We start from the raw sequence: 18882 nt of genomic DNA on the forward strand, positions 1-18882 counted from the left end.
TTGTAGGTGAATGGCATTTTAGGTATACGTGCAATAGCATCTATTCCAGTGCTACGGGCTACATTGTACATTGTACGTAAGTGGACAATTGTGATTTTTTTAGACAGGTGACATTACTTTTGCATAAAAGCTGATACATTAACTACGTGGGCAGTTAGGGGTTTGAGAGGATGTCTTTTATTGTACGCCAGGCCAAAGCAGGTTTTCTCAACCAGGGTTCCCTGGAAGCCCAAGCTTCCTTCAGGACTTTTCAGGGGTTCCCTGGCATTTTCCCCACTTGCCCCAGTAAGGTCGGTTTCCTTGAGATGCAAAAATTATTTGAAGGCTTCCTCCAGGGTCTCATGATGGGAATACACCATGAGATTTTTTGGCAGATAGTTGGTTCGATAGATAATTTAATGCATATCCGATCTGATTTTCGATCGGAAAAGCGATCGGACAGTAGGTGCTGCACTCAGTGGTATCAGAGCAATGGAACAAAAGTCAGTACTGTTATGCGTTCTTCCTTATGGAACTGAGAATGGCTGCCAACATGCAGCATATCTCCAGATGATAACCTGTTGACGGCACAGTAATTAACCGCTTAACCTTTGACTCTTGAAAAACGTGTCTTAAAGCACGCAAGAGTAGACATCCGCAGGGTAGTGTGGCCGAGCGGTCTAAGGCGCTGGATTAAGGCTCCAGTCTCCTTGGAGGCGTGGGTTCAAATCCCACCACTGCCAGCCTTTAACTTCTCGCTTGCTTGACAAGGATGTACTATGTAGGAAAGATAAGGCCTCAGCTCCTCTGGTTTTAACACTTGCTCAAATACTTGTCCAAGCTTATACATCAGGGCAACTTGAGGAGCTTATCTTGGTCAGAAATTAATGGATTAGTCTTCTCAAATGTAACATTTGAGAAGACTAATCCATTGATTCTGCTGTGGCATAGAGTGCTTTACCTGCACTTTCCTAGGTGCTGTCATCAGAGGCATAGAACCAAAGCCAGTACTGTCAAGTGTTTTCTCTTTCCGCGGTAATGAAAATAGGTGCATACATGCAGCATGTCCCCAGTTGATTACTTGTTGATGGCACAATAATGAACCACTCAACATTCCACTCATACAAACCTCATTTTAAAAGCACACAAAAGATTGACATCGGCAAGGTAGTGTGGCCGAGCGGTCTAAGGCGCTGGATTTAGGCTCCAGTCTCTTTGGAGGCGTGGGTTCAAATCCCACAACTGCCAGTCTACAGCTTCTATCTTGCCTCACAGGACTCTTGTGGATCTCCTACGTCCCTTCATCAACAACAAGAAAGCTCAAATACTTCTCTTTTCCTCCATCAGCTTGCACAACAACATGAATGAGGCGTACCCAGCACCACACTTTCTTTCACCGCTACAAAGGAATACAGTTTAGAAAAAAAAAGTGCTTAAAATGGCTTAAGACCTTTACATGCACTTTTCCACTGGATTCTGACAATGTGCCACAGCTCATAACTCCTGGCTGTGGAGGACCTTTTGACAGCAACAGTGGCAACAGATAGGACTTTCTACAAAGTAAACAGGGCAAAGATCTCATTTAGATTACTGAGGTAAGATCTGCCCCTATTACCCAATAGTAGGCAAATGTTTCCTCTCAATTGTAGGTGAATGGCATTTTAGGTATACGTGCAATAGCATCTATTCCAGTGCTACGGGCTACATTGTACATTGTACGTAAGTGGACAATTGTGATATTTTTAGACAGGTGACATTACTTTTGCATAAAAGCTGATACATTAACTACGTGGGCAGTAGTGTTGGGCGAACATCTAGCTGTTCGGGTTCGGGCCGAACAGGCCGAACATGGCCGCGATGTTCGGGTGTTCGACCCGAACTCCGAACATAATGGAAGTCAATGGGGACCCGAACTTTTGTGGTTTGTAAAGCCTCCTTACATGCTACATACCCCAAATTTACAGGGTATGTGCACCTTGGGAGTGGGTACAAGAGGAAAAAAAATTTAGCAAAAAGAGCTTATAGTTTTTGAGAAAATCGATTTTAAAGTTTCAAAGGGAAAACTGTCTTTTAAATGCGGGAAATGTCTGTTTTCTTTGCACAGGTAACATGCTTTTTGTCGGCATGCAGTCATAAATGTAATACATATAAGAGGTTCCAGGAAAAGGGACCGGTAATCAGGGGAGGACTGGGACCTTTTGGCCTGGGGGGACAACACAAACTAGAGGCCCGTTTCACGGCATCCACAGCCCAAAGCCATATCTTTCTTGTGTGCAAATCTTCAAATTGTGATGACTAACAGCCCCAGACACACGCACGCACGCACGCACGCACGCACACACACACACACACACACACACACACTATGTACCTGATGCCTAACCCCATTTCTCCGCACAATCTACCTGTCTGTGTCTGATGCCTAACCTTAAAGGAGTTATCAGGCTTTTTATTTTTTATGAAAATAAGTGCTACTTACCCAGGGCTCGTCCAGCCCCAAGCTCCCAGCATGTCCCTTGCCGCAGCTCTGCAGTCAGCTGTTCGCTGCCGCTGCCTCCCAGCCCCCGGCGATGACGTCAGGCCAACTGCGCCTGTGCGAGCGGCGCTGTCAATCACCGCCACATGGACCAGAGCGTACTGTGCAGACGCAGAATTACTGCACCTGCGCAGTACACTCCGGTCCACGTGGCGGTGATTGACAGTGCTGCTCGCACAGGCGCAGTACAGGCCGACATCCAGGTCGGACTGGTGCCATCGCCGGGGACTGGGAGGCAGCGGCAGCGAATGGCTGACTGCAGAGCTGAGGCGAGGGACATGCTGGGAGCGTGGGGCTGGAGGAAGCCCTGGGTAAGTAGCACTTATTTCATTAAAAATGCCTGATAAATCCTTTAAACAACCCCCCCCCCAACGCACACACACACACACAAACCTACCTACCTGGTGATGCCTAACCCCACTCCTGCCCACCCACCATACAAACTACTTGTCTGACACCTACTCCCCCCCCCCTCCAACTACCTGTTTGACAGTGCCTAACTGCCTGCCTCCCCCCTCCCCTGCCGCCAATCACACCACAAGAAGAAAAAACGTTCCCCCTCAGGCCAGGGTCAGAATGGGGATGATTATCACACAAAAAAAAACTCAGAGGGCACTGGCCTGGGCAGAGAATTGAATTTGACAGCAGTAGCAGGCAGGCAGCAAAGTGTGAGTAACTCAGTGACAAGAAGGGAGAAGAAGTACAGAAACAAAATTTATAAAAAACACCTTCTCCTCTGGCAACCTGGACCCGACCTCCACTATCCTCCTGTCTCCTCAGTCCTACACCTCCTCCTCCTCCACAGCAGCAAGCAGCTATAGGTGGCATCTCCGACTCCCAGCCCCCAGAGTGTCCGACTCCTCCAGCCAGGACAGCCAGCCAGCCACTCGTAGCCGCAGCTCCAGGCCCCCGGCCCCCCCAGCACAGAAAGCTGAAGAGTGAGACAGCTCACTCCGATGACACCTCAGGCACAGCAGCACAGGGGAGGACTGTGTCCGACTCCTCCAGCCAGCCACTCGTAGCCACAGCTCCAGGCCCCCAGTCCCCCCAGCACAGAAAGCTGAAGAGTGAGACAGCTCACTCCGATGACACCGCAGGCACAGCAGCACGTTGCGGGCGGCAATGGCTCCAGGCGGGGGGCGGAGTCAAGCAGGGTCAACCCACCTGGCCGGAGAGGACCTAAGCTATTTGTGTCCTTGTGCCGCTCACATCCACCGCAGGCGCAGCCACGCACAAGGGCATACCACGGCCGGCCGCCTCAGCCCCTTCTTTGATTGGATACCTCAACTTGCCGGGAAATATCGCGCGAGGTTGCGATCCCCACTGCGAACCTGTCACCTGTGGTATGTCTGCGGCCGCTGCGTATGGTAGCGGCCGGCCCTAATTACTTAAGATTTGGGCAGCCCGGGGGGCAATTGCCCCCCGTCCCCCTGGGCCAGTCCTCCCCTGCCGGTAATGCTAACCCAGCAGCAGCACACGTGATGGAACAGGAGGAGGGTGGCGCAGGAGGAGAAGGCCACGCTTTGAGACACAACAACCCAGGCCTTGCATGAGGACAAGAAGCGTGCGGATAGCATGCTTTGTACCACCATGCAGTCATAAATGTAATAAAGATAAGTGGTTCAATAAACAGGGACCACGCGGCAACGCTAACCCAGCAGCAGCACACGTGATGGAACAGGAGGAGGCGCAGGAGGAGAAGGCCACGCTTTGTGAGACACAACAACCCAGGCCTTGCATGAGGACAAAAAGCGTGCGGATAGCATGCTTTGTACCGCCATGTAGTCATAAATGTAATAAAGATAAGAGGTTCAATAAACAGGGACCACGCGGCAACGCTAACCCAGCAGCAGCAGCAGCAGCAGCACACGTGATGGAACAGGAGGAGGCGCAGGAGGAGAAGGCCACGCTTTGTGAGACACAACAACCCAGGCCTTGCATGAGGACAAAAAGCGTGCGGATAGCATGCTTTGTACCGCCATGTAGTCATAAATGTAATAAAGATAAGAGGTTCCATAAACAGGGACCGGCAACGGTAACCCAGCAGCAGCAGCAGCAGCACACGTGATGGAACAGGAGGAGGCGCAGGAGGAGAAGGCCACGCTTTGTGAGACACAACAACCCAGGCCTTGCATGAGGACAAAAAGCGTGCAGATAGCATGCTTTGTACCGCCATGTAGTCATAAATGTAATAAAGATAAGAGGTTCCATAAACAGGGACCGGCAACGGTAACCCAGCAGCAGCAGCAGCAGCAGCAGCACACGTGATGGAACAGGAGGAGGCGCAGGAGGAGAAGGCCACGCTTTGTGAGACACAACAACCCAGGCCTTGCATGAGGACAAAAAGCGTGCGGATAGCATGCTTTGTACCGCCATGTAGTCATAAATGTAATAAAGATAAGAGGTTCCATAAACAGGGACCGGCAACGGTAACCCAGCAGCAGCAGCAGCAGCAGCAGCACACGTGATGGAACAGGAGGAGGCGCAGGAGGAGAAGGCCACGCTTTGTGAGACACAACAACCCAGGCCTTGCATGAGGACAAAAAGCGTGCGGATATAGCAGCAATGCTTTTTGCCGCCATGCAGTCATAAATGTAATACAGATGAGAGGTTCAATAAACAGGGACCGGAAACGCTAAACCATCCCAGATGTTCATCGGTCATGTTACTTGGTTGGGGTCCAGGAGTGTTGCGTAGTCGTTTCCAATCCAGGATTGATTCATTTTAATTTGAGTCAGACGGTCTGCATTTTCTGTGGAGAGGCGGATACGCCGATCTGTGATGATGCCTCCGGCAGCACTGAAACAGCGTTCCGACATAACGCTGGCTGCCGGGCAAGCCAGCACCTCTATTGCGTACATTGCCAGTTCGTGCCAGGTGTCTAGCTTCATGCCCGGTTTCAGGTCCAGCGGTGCCAGCCACAAATCCGTCTGTTCCTTTATTCCCCTCCAAATTTCCTCCCCTGTGTGCTGCTTATCCCCAAGGCAGATCAGCTTCAGCAACGCTTGCTGACGCATGCCAACAGCTGTGCTGCACTGCTTCCACGATCCTACTGCTGCTGGTGCTGGGTTAGCATTTCCGGATGAGGTACAGCTTTGAGATGCGTTGGAGGAGAAGGAGTCAGAGAGGTAGGTGCTGCTGTTGTTATCCAGCTGTTTGCGGCGTGGGCAACACCCGCGCCGTAGCAGGTGAGGAATCGCTGCCAGGCTCCACAAGGTTCACCCAGTGCGCGGTAAGGGAGATGTATCGACCCTGGCCGAACGCACTCGTCCAGGTGTCAGTGGTGAGGTGAACCTTGCAGGCAACGGCATTCTTCAAGCTTCGGGTTATTTAGCTGACCACGTGCTCATGCAACTCAGGCACTGCAGAGCGCGCAAAGTGGTAGCGGCTGGGAACCACGTAACGTGGGATGGCCACTGACATCATGCCCTTGAAGCTGTTTGTCTCCACCACTCGATATGGCAGCATTTCGCAGGCCAGAAGCTTGGCTATGCTGGCTGGCTGTTACTGCCACGGCCCGGGGGTCATTTGCTGGCAATTTCCTCTTGTGCTCAAACATCTCAGAGACAGACAACTCAACCGTAGCGCTGCACACCGAAGGGCTGTTGGTTGTTGTGTTTGATGAACACTGGGAGACCTCAAGAGCACTAGTCCGGAAAGTGACAGTGTCAGCATCGTCTGATGTTTGTGAATGTTGTGAACCACGCAATGGCTGGGCTACTGCTGCTGCTGAGGCGGGTCTGGTGGTGAGTCTGGTGAACCCAAGGGAGGCAGTGTTGCTGGTGGTACCCTGTCCTGCCGCGTTTGCCCACAGAGTGGGATGTTTGGATAGAATGTGGCGGCTCATGCTGGTGGTGGAGAGGTTGTTAATACTTTTCCCCCTGCTCAGGCGGGTCTTGCACACCTTGCAAATCGCCATGGTAACATCCTCAGTGCAGTCTTCAAAGAAAGCCCAGACTTTAACTGGCTGAGGACTCGGACCTCGTGCGTGATGTGCTGGTGCTGCTTAACCCACTGCTGGACGCTTGAGAGGTCATCCAAGTAATTATCTGGTCCTGTTCTTTTGGATCTGTGAGGGTTGTTGTCCTGGACAACATGGGCAGTATTGAGTGGGTTTTCTTGGGTGCTCCCCTGTGGCCTGTACGTGAACCGTCAGGGGAAACACCTCTTCCCTTGCCCCTCCCTCTTTCACTGGATTTCTTCCTCATTTCACTTATCCTTAAAGTACACGCTGACTGGCAGCAGTACAGTGGCAGTACAGAAATGCTATACAGTGGTGGGTGAGCGGTGTACCACTATTGTCAGCAGTGACACAGAGCACAATGCTATACAGTGGCGGGTGAGCGGTGTACTACTGTTCCCAGCAGACACAGAGTGGAAGTAAACACAATGCTATATAGTGTGGCTGAGCCGTGTACACAGAGTGGCATTAAACACAATGCTATATAGTCTGCTATATAGTCACCCTGAACAGGGTGATGTTCTGCAGAACCCGAACAGTGGCAAACACTGTTCGCCCAACACTACTGGGAGGGAACGCAGATTTTAGTACCTAAACACACGATACAACATGTTTTCCGGGGTCGGACTCTGAGGCACATACAGATGGTCCCGATCATCATCCTCATCATACAACTCTTCTCCTGAGTCTGACCCACCCACCACCTCTGCCACCCCAACATCCCCAGACACAGACCCCTCATCGTCCTCAACATTAACTTGGGATGCTGGCCTGAGCCAGACCTCCTCCTCCACATCAGGCCCCATCATCTCCTCAATGGCAGCCCTCATTAATCGCTCTGGCGACGGACTGATGGACACAACGTTCTCCTCCGGGGAGGGCTGCTGCTGACCACTGGCTGCTGGGGTGGATGTTATAGCTTGCGTGGGGCGTTGGCTGTTGCTGTTGTTGGGAGTGCTGCTCACAGCGGAGGTCTCTGGGGAACTCATGTTGAGCTCATATAGTGGATGACGGTGAGTGGAGTATTACTGATCCCAGCAATATACACACTGACTGGCAGAGTACGCAATGCTATATAGTGTGGCTGAGCGGTGTACACAGAGTGGCAGTAAACACAATGCTATATAGTCTGGCTGAGCGAGCGGTGTACTACTGTTCCCAGCAGAATCAGAGTGGCAGTAAACAATGGTATATAGTCTGGCTGAGCGGTGTACACAGAGTGTCAGTAAACAATGGTATATAGTCTGGCTGAGCGAGCGGTGTACTACTGTTCCCAGCAGAATCAGAGTGGCAGTAAACAATGGTATATAGTCTGGCTGAGCGGTGTACACAGAGTGTCAGTAAACAATGGTATATAGTCTGGCTGAGCGGTGTACACACAATGCTGTATAGTCTGCTATATAGTGTCAGTAAACAATGGTATATAGTCTGGCTGAGCGAGCGGTGTACTACTGTTCCCAGCAGAATCAGAGTGGCAGTAAACAATGGTATATAGTCTGGCTGAGCGGTGTACACAGAGTGTCAGTAAACAATGGTATATAGTCTGGCTGAGCGAGCGGTGTACTACTGTTCCCAGCAGAATCAGAGTGGCAGTAAACAATGGTATATAGTCTGGCTGAGCGGTGTACACAGAGTGTCAGTAAACAATGGTATATAGTCTGGCTGAGCGGTGTACACACAATGCTATATAGTCTGCTATATAGTGTCAGTAAACAATGGTATATAGTCTGGCTGAGCGAGCGGTGTACTACTGTTCCCAGCAGAATCAGAGTGGCAGTAAACAATGGTATATAGTCTGGCTGAGCGGTGTACACAGAGTTTCAGTAAACAATGGTATATAGTCTGGCTGAGCGGTGTACACAGAGTGTCAGTAAACAATGGTATATAGTCTGGCTGAGCGGTGTACACAGAGTGGCAGTAAACACAATGCTATATAGTCTGGCTGAGCGAGCGGTGTACTACTGTTCCCAGCAGAATCAGAGTGGCAGTAAACAATGGTATATAGTCTGGCTGAGCGGTGTACACAGAGTGTCAGTAAACAATGGTATATAGTCTGGCTGAGCGGTGTACACAGAGTGTCAGTAAACAATGGTATATAGTCTGGCTGAGCGGTGTACACAGAGTGGCAGTAAACACAATGCTATATACTCTGGCTGAGCGAGCGGTGTACTACTGTTCCCAGCAGACACAGAACAGTAAACAGAATGCTATATAGTGTGGCTGAGCGAGCGGTGTACCACTATTCCCAGCAGACACAGAACAGTAAACAGAATGCTATATAGTGTGGCTGAGCGAGCGGTGTACCACTATTCCCAGCAGACACAGAACAGTGAACAGAATGCTATATAGTGTGGCTGAGCGAGCGGTGTACCACTATTCCCAGCAGACACAGAACAGTGAACAGAATGCTATATAGTGTGGCTGAGCGAGCGGTGTACCACTATTCCCAGCAGACACAGAACAGTGAACAGAATGCTATATAGTGTGGATGAGCGAGCGGTGTACCACTATTCCCAGCAGACACAGAACAGTAAACAGAATGCTATATAGTGTGGCTGAGCGAGCGGTGTACCACTATTCCCAGCAGACACAGAACAGTGAACAGAATGCTATATAGTGTGGCTGAGCGAGCGGTGTACCACTATTCCCAGCAGACACAGAACAGTGAACAGAATGCTATATAGTGTGGCTGAGCGAGCGGTGTACCACTATTCCCAGCAGACACAGAACAGTAAACAGAATGCTATATAGTGTGGCTGAGCGAGCGGTGTACCACTATTCCCAGCAGACACAGAACAGTAAACAGAATGCTATATAGTGTGGCTGAGCGAGCGGTGTACCACTATTCCAAGCAGACACAGAACAGTGAACAGAATGCTATATAGTGTGGCTGAGCGAGCGGTGTACCACTATTCCCAGCAGACACAGAGTGGCAGTAAACAGAATGCTATATAGTGTGGCTGAGCGAGGTACACAGAGTGGCAGTAAACAGAATGCTATATAGTGTGGCTGAGCAAGCGGTGTACTACTATTCCCAGCAGACACAGAGTGGCAGTAAACAGAATGCTATATAGTGTGGCTGAGTGAGGTACACAGAGTGGCAGTAAAAAGAATGCTATATAGTGTGGCTGAGCAAGCGGTGTACTACTGTTCCCAGCAGTGACACAATGACAGGGGGGACCCTGGCTAGCGTGGCTGGAGCGCGAACTACCCTGCCTGCCTACCCAAAGCTAAACCCACAGACAAATGGCGGAGATATGACGTGGTTCGGGTATTTATTTACCCGAACCACGTGACCGTTCGGCCAATCAGAGCGCGTTCGGGTCCGAACCACGTGACCCGTTCGGCCAATCACAGCGCTAGCCGAACGTTCGGGGAACGTTCGGCCATGCGCTCTTAGTTCGGCCATATGGCCGAACGGTTTGGCCGAGCACCGTCAGGTGTTCGGCCGAACTCGAACATCACCCGAACAGGGTGATGTTCTGCAGAACCCGAACAGTGGCGAACACTGTTCGCCCAACACTAGTGGGCAGTTAGGGGTTTGAGAGGATGTCTTTTATTGTACGCCAGGCCAAAGCAGGTTTTCTCAACCAGGGTTCCCTGGAAGCCCAAGCTTCCTTCAGGACTTTTCAGGGGTTCCCTGGCATTTTCCCCACTTGCCCCAGTAAGGTCGGTTTCCTTGAGATGCAAAAATTATTTGAAGGCTTCCTCCAGGGTCTCATGATGGGAATACACCATGAGATTTTTTGGCAGATAGTTGGTTCGATAGATAATTTAATGCATATCCGATCTGATTTTCGATCGGAAAATCGATCGGGAAAAGCGATCGGACAGTAGGTGCTGCACTCAGTGGTATCAGAGCAATGGAACAAAAGTCAGTACTGTTATGCGTTCTTCCTTATGGAACTGAGAATGGCTGCCAACATGCAGCATATCCCCAGATGATAACCTGTTGACGGCACAGTAATTAACCGCTTAACCTTTGACTCTTGAAAAACGTGTCTTAAAGCACGCAAGAGTAGACATCCGCAGGGTAGTGTGGCCGAGCGGTCTAAGGCGCTGGATTAAGGCTCCAGTCTCCTTGGAGGCGTGGGTTCAAATCCCACCACTGCCAGCCTTTAACTTCTCGCTTGCTTGACAAGGATGTACTATGTAGGAAAGATAAGGCCTCAGCTCCTCTGGTTTTAACACTTGCTCAAATACTTGTCCAAGCTTATACATCAGGGCCACTTGAGGAGCTTATCTTGGTCAGAAATTAATGGATTAGTCTTCTCAAATGTAACATTTGAGAAGACTAATCCATTGATTCTGCTGTGGCATAGAGTGCTTTACCTGCACTTTCCTAGGTGCTGTCATCAGAGGCATAGAACCAAAGCCAGTACTGTCAAGTGTTTTCTCTTTCCGCGGTAATGAGAATAGGTGCATACATGCAGCATGTCCCCAGTTGATTACTTGTTGATGGCACAATAATGAACCACTCAACATTCCACTCATACAAACCTCATTTTAAAAGCACACAAAAGATCGATATCGGCAAGGTAGTGTGGCCGAGCGGTCTAAGGCGCTGGATTTAGGCTCCAGTCTCTTTGGAGGCGTGGGTTCAAATCCCACCACTGCCAGTCTACAACTTCTATCTTGCCTCACAGGCCTCTTGTGGATCTCCTACGTCCCTTCATCAACAACAAGAAAGCTCAAATACTTCTCTTTTCCTCCATCAGCTTGCACAACAACATGAATGAGGCGTACCCAGCACCACACTTTCTTTCACCGCTACAAAGGAATACAGTTTAGAAAAAAAAAAGTGCTTAAAATGGCTTAAGACCTTTACATGCACTTTTCCACTGGATTCTGACAATGTGCCACAGCTCATAACTCCTGGCTGTGGAGGACCTTTTGACAGCAACAGTGGCAACAGATAGGACTTTCTACAAAGTAAACAGGGCAAAGATCTCATTTAGATTACTGAGGTGAGATCTGCCCCTATTACCCAATAGTAGGCAAATGTTTCCTCTCAATTGTAGGTGAATGGCATTTTAGGTATACGTGCAATAGCATCTATTCCAGTGCTACGGGCTACATTGTACATTGTACGTAAGTGGACAATTGTGATTTTTTTAGACAGGTGACATTACTTTTGCATAAAAGCTGATACATTAACTACGTGGGCAGTTAGGGGTTTGAGAGGATGTCTTTTATTGTACGCCAGGCCAAAGCAGGTTTTCTCAACCAGGGTTCCCTGGAAGCCCAAGCTTCCTTCAGGACTTTTCAGGGGTTCCCTGGCATTTTCCCCACTTGCCCCAGTAAGGTCGGTTTCCTTGAGATGCAAAAATTATTTGAAGGCTTCCTCCAGGGTCTCATGATGGGAATACACCATGAGATTTTTTGGCAGATAGTTGGTTCGATAGATAATTTAATGCATAACCGATCTGATTTTCGATCGGAAAATCGATCGGAAAAGCGATCGGACAGTAGGTGCTGCACTCAGTGGTATCAGAGCAAAAGAACAAAAGTCAGTACTGTTATGCGTTCTTCCTTATGGAACTGAGAATGGCTGCCAACATGCAGCATATCCCCAGATGATAACCTGTTGACGGCACAGTAATTAACCGCTTAACCTTTGACTCTTGAAAAACGTGTCTTAAAGCACGCAAGAGTAGACATCCGCAGGGTAGTGTGGCCGAGCGGTCTAAGGCGCTGGATTAAGGCTCCAGTCTCCTCGGAGGCGTGGGTTCAAATCCCACCACTGCCAGCCTTTAACTTCTCGCTTGCTTGACAAGGATGTACTATGTAGGAAAGATAAGGCCTCAGCTCCTCTGGTTTTAACACTTGCTCAAATACTTGTCCAAGCTTATACATCAGGGCCACTTGAGGAGCTTATCTTGGTCAGAAATTAATGGATTAGTCTTCTCAAATGTAACATTTGAGAAGACTAATCCATTGATTCTGCTGTGGCATAGAGTGCTTTACCTGCACTTTCCTAGGTGCTGTCATCAGAGGCATAGAACCAAAGCCAGTACTGTCAAGTGTTTTCTCTTTCCGCGGTAATGAGAGTAGGTGCATACATGCAGCATGTCCCCAGTTGATTACTTGTTGATGGCACAATAATGAACCACTCAACATTCCACTCATACAAACCTCATTTTAAAAGCACACAAAAGATCGATATCGGCAAGGTAGTGTGGCCGAGCGGTCTAAGGCGCTTGATTTAGGCTCCAGTCTCTTTGGAGGCGTGGGTTCAAATCCCACCACTGCCAGTCTACAACTTCTATCTTGCCTCACAGGCCTCTTGTGGATCTCCTACGTCCCTTCATCAACAACAAGAAAGCTCAAATACTTCTCTTTTCCTCCATCAGCTTGCACAACAACATGAATGAGGCGTACCCAGCACCACACTTTCTTTCACCGCTACAAAGGAATACAGTTTAGAAAAAAAAAGTGCTTAAGACCTTTACATGCACTTTTCCACTGGATTCTGACAATGTGCCACAGCTCATAACTCCTGGCTGTGGAGGACCTTTTGACAGCAACAGTGGCAACAGATAGGACTTTCTACAAAGTAAACAGGGCAAAGATCTCATTTAGATTACTGAGGTGAGATCTGCCCCTATTACCCAATAGTAGGCAAATGTTTCCTCTCAATTGTAGGTGAATGGCATTTTAGGTATACGTGCAATAGCATCTATTCCAGTGCTACGGGCTACATTGTACATTGTACGTAAGTGGACAATTGTGATTTTTTTAGACAGGTGACATTACTTTTGCATAAAAGCTGATACATTAACTACGTGGGCAGTTAGGGGTTTGAGAGGATGTCTTTTATTGTACGCCAGGCCAAAGCAGGTTTTCTCAACCAGGGTTCCCTGGAAGCCCAAGCTTCCTTCAGGACTTTTCAGGGGTTCCCTGGCATTTTCCCCACTTGCCCCAGTAAGGTCGGTTTCCTTGAGATGCAAAAATTATTTGAAGGCTTCCTCCAGGGTCTCATGATGGGAATACACCATGAGATTTTTTGGCAGATAGTTGGTTCGATAGATAATTTAATGCATATCCGATCTGATTTTCGATCGGAAAATCGATCGGAAAAGCGATCGGACAGTAGGTGCTGCACTCAGTGGTATCAGAGCAATGGAACAAAAGTCAGTACTGTTATGCGTTCTTCCTTATGGAACTGAGAATGGCTGCCAACATGCAGCATATCCCCAGATGATAACCTGTTGACGGCACAGTAATTAACCGCTTAACCTTTGACTCTTGAAAAACGTGTCTTAAAGCACGCAAGAGTAGACATCCGCAGGGTAGTGTGGCCGAGCAGTCTAAGGCGCTGGATTAAGGCTCCAGTCTCCTCGGAGGCGTGGGTTCAAATCCCACCACTGCCAGCCTTTAACTTCTCGCTTGCTTGACAAGGATGTACTATGTAGGAAAGATAAGGCCTCAGCTCCTCTGGTTTTAACACTTGCTCAAATACTTGTCCAAGCTTATACATCAGGGCCACTTGAGGAGCTTATCTTGGTCAGAAATTAATGGATTAGACTTCTCAAATGTAACATTTGAGAAGACTAATCCATTGATTCTGCTGTGGCATAGAGTGCTTTACCTGCACTTTCCTAGGTGCTGTCATCAGAGGCATAGAACCAAAGCCAGTACTGTCAAGTGTTTTCTCTTTCCGCGGTAATGAGAATAGGTGCATACATGCAGCATGTCCCCAGTTGATTACTTGTTGATGGCACAATAATGAACCACTCAACATTCCACTCATACAAACCTCATTTTAAAAGCACACAAAAGTTCAATATTGGCAATGTAGTGTGGCCGAGCGGTCTAAGGTGCTGGATTTAGGCTCCACTCTCTTTGGAGGCGTGGGTTCAAATCCCACCACTGCCAGTCTACAACTTCTATCTTGCCTCACAGGCCTCTTGTGGATCTCCTACGTCCCTTCATCAACAACAAGAAAGCTCAAATACTTCTCTTTTCCTCCATCAGCTTGCACAACAACATGAATGAGGCGTACCCAGCACCACACTTTCTTTCACCGCTACAAAGGAATACAGTTTAGAAAAAAAAAGTGCTTAAAATGGCTTAAGACCTTTACATGCACTTTTCCACTGGATTCTGACAATGTGCCACAGCTCATAACTCCTGGCTGTGGAGGACCTTTTGACAGCAACAGTGGCAACAGATAGGACTTTCTACAAAGTAAACAGGGCAAAGATCTCATTTAGATTACTGAGGTGAGATCTGCCCCTATTACCCAATAGTAGGCAAATGTTTCCTCTCAATTGTAGGTGAATGGCATTTTAGGTATACGTGCAATAGCATCTATTCCAGTGCTACGGGCTACATTGTACATTTTACGTAAGTGGACAATTGTGATTTTTTTAGACAGGTGACATTACTTTTGCATAAAAGCTGATACATTAACTACGTGGGCAGTTAGGGGTTTGAGAGGATGTCTTTTATTGTACGCCAGGCCAAAGCAGGTTTTCTCAACCAGGGTTCCCTGGAAGCCCAAGCTTCCTTCAGGACTTTTCAGGGGTTCCCTGGCATTTTCCCCACTTGCCCCAGTAAGGTCGGTTTCCTTGAGATGCAAAAATTATTTGAAGGCTTCCTCCAGGGTCTCATGATGGGAATACACCATGAGATTTTTTGGCAGATAGTTGGTTCGATAGATAATTTAATGCATATCCGATCTGATTTTCGATCGGAAAATCGATCGGAAAAGCGATCGGACAGTAGGTGCTGCACTCAGTGGTATCAGAGCAATGGAACAAAAGTCAGTACTGTTATGCGTTCTTCCTTATGGAACTGAGAATGGCTGCCAACATGCAGCATATCCCCAGATGATAACCTGTTGACGGCACAGTAATTAACCGCTTAACCTTTGACTCTTGAAAAACGTGTCTTAAAGCACGCAAGAGTAGACATCCGCAGGGTAGTGTGGCCGAGCGGTCTAAGGCGCTGGATTAAGGCTCCAGTCTCCTCGGAGGTGTGGGTTCAAATCCCACCACTGCCAGCCTTTAACTTCTCGCTTGCTTGACAAGGATGTACTATGTAGGAAAGATAAGGCCTCAGCTCCTCTGGTTTTAACACTTGCTCAAATACTTGTCCAAGCTTATACATCAGGGCCACTTGAGGAGCTTATCTTGGTCAGAAATTAATGGATTAGTCTTCTCAAATGTAACATTTGAGAAGACTAATCCATTGATTCTGCTGTGGCATAGAGTGCTTTACCTGCACTTTCCTAGGTGCTGTCATCAGAGGCATAGAACCAAAGCCAGTACTGTCAAGTGTTTTCTCTTTCCGCGGTAATGAGAATAGGTGCATACATGCAGCATGTCCCCAGTTGATTACTTGTTGATGGCACAATAATGAACCACTCAACATTCCACTCATACAAACCTCATTTTAAAAGCACACAAAAGTTCGATATTGGCAATGTAGTGTGGCCGAGCGGTCTAAGGTGCTGGATTTAGGCTCCAGTCTCTTTGGAGGCGTGGGTTCAAATCCCACCACTGCCAGTCTACAACTTCTATCTTGCCTCACAGGCCTCTTGTGGATCTCCTACGTCCCTTCATCAACAACAAGAAAGCTCAAATACTTCTCTTTTCCTCCATCAGCTTGCACAACAACATGAATGAGGCGTACCCAGCACCACACTTTCTTTCACCGCTACAAAGGAATACAGTTTAGAAAAAAAAAGTGCTTAAAATGGCTTAAGACCTTTACATGCACTTTTCCACTGGATTCTGACAATGTGCCACAGCTCATAACTCCTGGCTGTGGAGGACCTTTTGACAGCAACAGTGGCAACAGATAGGACTTTCTACAAAGTAAACAGGGCAAAGATCTCATTTAGATTACTGAGGTGAGATCTGCCCCTATTACCCAATAGTAGGCAAATGTTTCCTCTCAATTGTAGGTGAATGGCATTTTAGGTATACGTGCAATAGCATCTATTCCAGTGCTACGGGCTACATTGTACATTGTACGTAAGTGGACAATTGTGATTTTTTTAGACAGGTGACATTACTTTTGCATAAAAGCTGATACATTAACTACGTGGGCAGTTAGGGGTTTGAGAGGATGTCTTTTATTGTACGCCAGGCCAAAGCAGGTTTTCTCAACCAGGGTTCCCTGGAAGCCCAAGCTTCCTTCAGGACTTTTCAGGGGTTCCCTGGCATTTTCCCCACTTGCCCCAGTAAGGTCGGTTTCCTTGAGATGCAAAAATTATTTGAAGGCTTCCTCCAGGGTCTCATGATGGGAATACACCATGAGATTTTTTGGCAGATAGTTGGTTCGATAGATAATTTAATGCATATCCGATCTGATTTTCGATCGGAAAATCGATCGGAAAAGCGATCGGACAGTAGGTGCTGCACTCAGTGGTATCAGAGCAATGGAACAAAAGTCAGTACTGTTATGCGTTCTTCCTTATGGAACTGAGAATGGCTGCCAACATGCAGCATATCCCCAGATGATAACCTGTTGACGGCACAGTAATTAACCGCTTAACCTTTGACTCTTGAAAAACGTGTCTTAAAGCACGCAAGAGTAGACATCCGCAGGGTAGTGTGGCCGAGCGGTCTAAGGCGCTGGATTAAGGCTCCAGTCTCCTGGGAGGCGTGGGTTCAAATCCCACCACTGCCAGCCTTTAACTTCTCGCTTGCTTGACAAGGATGTACTATGTAGGAAAGATAAGGCCTCAGCTCCTCTGGTTTTAACACTTGCTCAAATACTTGTCCAAGCTTATACATCAGGGCCACTTGAGGAGCTTATCTTGGTCAGAAAGGTTGCTTTTGACCTAGCTCCCGGACTTCCAGTAGAGGGTGTACTTGCTGTTTCCTTGAAGCCGACTTTGAAGCACTTTTTTGGGCACCATTTGAACTTGAGGTCCCTGCTTGGCTTGGGCCTAGCAGGGGCCTTGCCTGTGCTAACCGGCCACTCCAGCCATGGAGCGGCCGGCTCATACCCCCCCTACTGCTTCATCTTACCTGGGGGATGCCCCTGGCCAAGTGGATCCGGTGACTTGGTTCAGGGAGGTAAAATTGAGGATGGAGCTGGTGGAAGACCTAGGAAAAAAGTACAAGACTATAAAGTACAGGTTTGGGGCATCCTGGAGGAAAGAAATGTCCCACACGAATGAGGACCTAGTCCAGCTAAAGAAAGAGATAAGGATGCAAAAAGACATCTTACACAGCCTGGAGTACATTGGAGGGCCCCTAGCGGAAAACTACCAACACAGGCGGCGTTTCCGCAAAATGCTGGGCCCGGATCCTGAAATCGATACAAGCAGTGAGGATAATGAGGAAGATGAGGAGTGCATGGTTGTGGAATCTAGTAGCACACCAGTGGAGGCGCCTGACTGGATCAAGAAGGAAAAAGGTGAGGGGGATAAAGTACCTAGCTCTGCGGTGGGTGCCCGGGAGGGTGTGGGTAGTGCCTGCCTTGCTTCCCCTGCCGCCGGAGGTCCGGGCGGTATAGCTGCCGCTGGGGCCCCTGGAGTGGTAGTGGGTGGTGGGGTGAGTGCTGCCAGCACCAAGGCTGCAAAAGCTGTGCCCCCTGCTATGTTATCTAGCGGTGGGGTTGATGGGGCTGTGATGGCCTCCCCGGGTGCCCGCACAGAATCTCCCCCTGCTCCCCTGGATGCTGCTAGTAGGGCTTTACCCGGTCCTCTGGTGGTGTCTGGGGATGCTGCGGGGGGTGAGAAGTGCGCCCAGGGTTTTAGGGAAAGTCCCTCAGAGCCTACCTGTGTTTCCAGTGCGGAGGTCCGTAATGGCGCCGACAGCGCTATCCCTATAAGCCAAGATGGCGCCGAGACGCCAAACACTGTTGATGAGACGCCGGAGGAACTTTCGGCCCGCCTACCGGAAGTGATGTGCGGAGCTGAGGCGGCCAATCAGCCGCATGGGAAAGCGGCAAGCGTTCCCCACGCGGCCATCCATACGCATGACGCCATTGAAACAGGCGTTCATGACGCGGCCAGGGGGACGCATGGAAAAAGTCCTGATGCGGCCAGTAAGCCGCATCAACATGCGGAGGATGCGGAAGATGTGACCAAGCGTATGGAAGGAGGTGGGTGCAATGCGGCCGGAGATCCGCATCACCACACACAGTCTGCAGCCAATCCAGACGGAATTTCGTATTACAACACGGAAACTGGGGCCGATGGAGTACAAGTGGCAGTATCTCATGCAGCCAGTGCAGCGCACCTGAGTGCAGGAGTGGGAGCCTGTGGATTACAAAAAGATGCGGACAATGCATCAGAAAATGTGTCTTTAAGCCCTGCCAAGCAAGGGGTGACCCTGGAGGAGAAGGGGGGATCCCTGAAAAGTCTGGCTCTAGCACTGGCGAATCTGGGGAGGATTTTCAAGCCCCAATTGGTGGACAGGACTCTCCTGTGGGCGGTGCCAGG

General features: G+C 49.0%; 11 non-coding genes across 11 annotated transcripts; all 11 read left to right on the forward strand.

Annotated features, from left to right (window-relative positions):
• The first annotated feature begins 640 nt into the window (after nt 1-640).
• Nucleotides 641-722, forward strand: TRNAL-AAG (transfer RNA leucine (anticodon AAG)). The gene has a single exon. It is a non-coding gene; the product is annotated as a tRNA-Leu (tRNA).
• A 423-nt stretch (nt 723-1145) lies between these two features.
• TRNAL-UAG (transfer RNA leucine (anticodon UAG)) lies at nt 1146-1227 on the forward strand. Its single transcript has one exon. It is a non-coding gene; the product is annotated as a tRNA-Leu (tRNA).
• A 9281-nt stretch (nt 1228-10508) lies between these two features.
• On the forward strand, nt 10509-10590 carry TRNAL-AAG (transfer RNA leucine (anticodon AAG)). Its single transcript has one exon. It is a non-coding gene; the product is annotated as a tRNA-Leu (tRNA).
• Nucleotides 10591-11013: 423 nt separating this feature from the next.
• Nucleotides 11014-11095, forward strand: TRNAL-UAG (transfer RNA leucine (anticodon UAG)). The gene has a single exon. It is a non-coding gene; the product is annotated as a tRNA-Leu (tRNA).
• Nucleotides 11096-12143: 1048 nt separating this feature from the next.
• On the forward strand, nt 12144-12225 carry TRNAL-AAG (transfer RNA leucine (anticodon AAG)). The gene has a single exon. It is a non-coding gene; the product is annotated as a tRNA-Leu (tRNA).
• A 423-nt stretch (nt 12226-12648) lies between these two features.
• TRNAL-UAG (transfer RNA leucine (anticodon UAG)) lies at nt 12649-12730 on the forward strand. Its single transcript has one exon. It is a non-coding gene; the product is annotated as a tRNA-Leu (tRNA).
• Nucleotides 12731-13767: 1037 nt separating this feature from the next.
• On the forward strand, nt 13768-13849 carry TRNAL-AAG (transfer RNA leucine (anticodon AAG)). Its single transcript has one exon. It is a non-coding gene; the product is annotated as a tRNA-Leu (tRNA).
• Nucleotides 13850-14267: 418 nt separating this feature from the next.
• Nucleotides 14268-14354, forward strand: TRNAL-UAG (transfer RNA leucine (anticodon UAG)). The gene has a single exon. It is a non-coding gene; the product is annotated as a tRNA-Leu (tRNA).
• Nucleotides 14355-15401: 1047 nt separating this feature from the next.
• Nucleotides 15402-15483, forward strand: TRNAL-AAG (transfer RNA leucine (anticodon AAG)). The gene has a single exon. It is a non-coding gene; the product is annotated as a tRNA-Leu (tRNA).
• A 418-nt stretch (nt 15484-15901) lies between these two features.
• TRNAL-UAG (transfer RNA leucine (anticodon UAG)) lies at nt 15902-15988 on the forward strand. Its single transcript has one exon. It is a non-coding gene; the product is annotated as a tRNA-Leu (tRNA).
• A 1047-nt stretch (nt 15989-17035) lies between these two features.
• Nucleotides 17036-17117, forward strand: TRNAL-AAG (transfer RNA leucine (anticodon AAG)). Its single transcript has one exon. It is a non-coding gene; the product is annotated as a tRNA-Leu (tRNA).
• Nucleotides 17118-18882: the final 1765 nt, after the last annotated feature.

Source organism: Hyperolius riggenbachi, chromosome 12 (genome assembly GCF_040937935.1).
Source record: "Hyperolius riggenbachi isolate aHypRig1 chromosome 12, aHypRig1.pri, whole genome shotgun sequence".
Classification (NCBI taxonomy): Eukaryota; Metazoa; Chordata; class Amphibia; order Anura; family Hyperoliidae; genus Hyperolius; species Hyperolius riggenbachi.